The sequence below is a fragment of the Miscanthus floridulus genome, chromosome 17 (assembly GCF_019320115.1).
Source record: "Miscanthus floridulus cultivar M001 chromosome 17, ASM1932011v1, whole genome shotgun sequence".
Lineage (NCBI taxonomy): Eukaryota > Viridiplantae > Streptophyta > Magnoliopsida > Poales > Poaceae > Miscanthus > Miscanthus floridulus.
In genome coordinates, this window is record NC_089596.1 from 9,130,202 (window position 1) to 9,133,252 (window position 3,051).

At 37.9% G+C, this 3,051-nt stretch overlaps 1 long non-coding RNA gene across 1 annotated transcript; it reads right to left on the bottom strand.

Annotated features, from left to right (window-relative positions):
* Positions 1-287: 287 nt before the first annotated feature.
* Positions 288-1,031, bottom strand: LOC136514821 (uncharacterized). The gene is made up of 3 exons (XR_010773863.1): positions 894-1,031; positions 746-787; positions 288-617 (listed from the first exon to the last, which is right to left on the bottom strand). It is a non-coding gene; the product is annotated as an uncharacterized lncRNA (long non-coding RNA).
* Positions 1,032-3,051: the final 2,020 nt, after the last annotated feature.

Sequence of the window (3,051 nt, forward strand, 5' to 3'; positions counted from 1 at the left end):
AATTTTTTGGCAGACATAATATTAAAAGGAAGTATGTTAGGAAACATTTTGTCTGTTACGGCATAGAACACTATATATGTATACTTTGATCATAGATTATTTACTCAGGTGGGTTGTGACGGGTGGGGGTTTCATCATCGTCTGGTACATTCCCAAGGGCAAAAAGAATTAGACCTACTATAACTCTGAATGTAACTGAACAAATCACGTGCAACCCAGGTGCTAGGATTAGAAGCTAAGACCAGAATACAAATTGGACTCTAGGATGGCAGGATGATGGGACCATAGGTTTCAAGGCGATAAGGTCTGACATTGAAGGAAAAATTAATATGTGCATAAAACCTACAATCCTCTTTGAGAACCAAGCAATAACATCATGAAGTAGAGGGTAACAGAAAAACATAGTCCTTCAGTCTGGATAGAGATAAAAATGGCACCACATTAAAAACCATGTAGGTCAAAACATGAGCTTTCGATTTTTTTTCTTTCATGCCTAGGTACAAATCCAATCTATGAAGATCTAAAATGGAATAGGAAATGAAAACAGGTGGCAACAATGAGGCTTACCAGGGTACCGATTACTGGTGGAACAACTCTGAATTTCACTAACATGTACTCTGCACAAGAAGACATACAAATGTAGAGTATAATTGGAGAGTAGGGAAACCCAAAATAAAACCAATGGAAGAGAATCATTAGATAATCACAGAAAAAACACTGATTATAAAGAATTTAAGGAACGTACCTGGTCATCATTTGCTAGCTGAATTCCTTCAAGTGCTTATAGCTGTAAGGGACAAAAAAAGGGACAAGGGGTGGGATCAGATTTTAAATGTATTCTAATGCATTTTCAGTAGTATATATTGAATCCAATATCTGAAAAGTTGTATTACCTCTTAATCTTTTCTTTGTATGCTCTTGCAAAGGTTAGATTGTGGTACCATGAAAGGTCCTTCGGCATTGTTCTCCATATATGTGCTGAAAGTTGGCCACATGCTATCAGGACAATACATATACGACCTATGCAAGACATGGTTATTACAGGAGATCAAAGTAAACATGTATGCAAAAAAAGGATAGCACAGTAACAGTAGGTAACAATAATAGACACGCCATTATTTAACCTAGAAATTGTACATCCAGAAGGAGTTTTTGCAAACTTTAAAATTGCAGCCAGTTGGCAAACATAAAAATAGATAAATAAGTCAATAATCAACATATGTAAGAATAACATATGAAAGTAGGAAAAGAAAGGCAAAGGAAACATGATGAGGTCCGCTTTACTGAAGGTAAGTATGAAATGTACTCTGACATTCACACTTCTCTTGGAATTTTTAGATGCCTGCGAGACTTTGATCTGATCAACAGGCTCTAGATATGAAGAGGCATCACACATCAGGAAGACAGGAAGGCAACAACAATCTTCCAATTGGCCAAGATCAAAGGAAGCAAGGGGCAAAAGAAAGGAGTGCAATCAAAATACCTTGGTATAGTGGCTCAGTAGGCAATAAACTGGCTTGCTGGAGTACAGAGCTGCCTCTTGCTTGCACCTAATCGACTGCTATCGTCGGGCTGCCTAGCTGATACATGCCTCATTACAATATATTATTTTATCCTTTCTAAATTTAAGATACACATTCAACCACGAGCACATAAGAACAGAGAATGCTATTCAGGTGCATATAGGAGCGGTAACAATACTAAACAGAGTATTATTAACTTTTGGCAGCATGGCAAAAAATAGACCGTCCTTGTTTGGTATAAAAAAACCCGACCTTGATCTGGATACACCTTTCATACCGCAGCCATATGGCAAATAAAGGCATTAATAATTCTTGCAAAGCAGTAAGGATTTATGAAGTTGCAACTGCTGATGTGTGTACCTTGGTATAGTTGTTTGGTCCACTGAATCTTCAGCTATGTGACCCAGTCACAAAGGTTGCTGATGATTGTGCTAATCTATCACAAAGCACCTATTTCAGCAAAGTGGAGGCAAAAAGGGATGGAACAAAAGAAAAAGGCTCACAGAAATGAGAGAAGGCCTAAATTATGCACAAGGTATGAACATGGCCGTGCATGTACAAAAATCTAACACGAAGTGGAGCCCCAAATGCTGGTAATAATGCAATTGCCTAAAAAAAGGAGAAATACTGAGTCTTGAAGGATAGCTTGTGCATGAGGAAATGTAAAGAACATTCAGACAAATATCTCAGTTTAATGCAAGTTATGTGAATATATGCCCACTAAAAGATGACTGAAATGGAGAAGCAACCATATACCTCTTAAATTTAAGGTCAGTTGATGTGTTTATCTGAAACATAAAGACCAAAGAAGAGTAATATGTATGTCGTATTTCACACACGCAACATATTGCAGATAATTACTAGCAATGACTAAGCTATCGGTATGCATGCTGCAGTCTCACTCGATATGAGCACATTAAGACACCATTAACTATGCAAAATTCCTACAAAGACATATCCTGACAGGTTTCATTAAGTGCTGTCAATCCTAATGCTTGAGTTGCTGCAGCATTCCAGTCTACTCTCTGTTAGACCAAACTAGAAATAAACCTAAGATTAGATAAACTCCCAAAGCAAGAAAAGAAAGACCTTTGTTGTAAGCAGTCTCGAGCTCCTGCTCGTAATGTAGGGCAACGAAGGCTAGCTTTTTTGTCTAAGGATGTTCATCAGGCGGTCAGTTGGATCACAACCAATAAGATCCAACCTAGGAATAGCATGAAGAAGCAAGAACCTTGCTTATAGAGACCAAAGAAGAATAATATAAGTAGGTCGTATTTCACACATGTAACATATTGCAGATGATGTGTGGCAATGACTAAGCTATCTGGTGTGCAGGCTGCAGTCTCACTCGATATGGGCACATTGAGACACCATTGCCTATGCAAAACTCCTACGAAGACATATCCTTATAGGTTGCATTACAAATTGTCAATCATAATGCTTGAGTCGCTGCAGCCAGTCTACTCTTTGTTAGACCAAATTGAAAATAAACTTAAGATTAGATAAACTTCCAAAGCAAGAGAAGAAA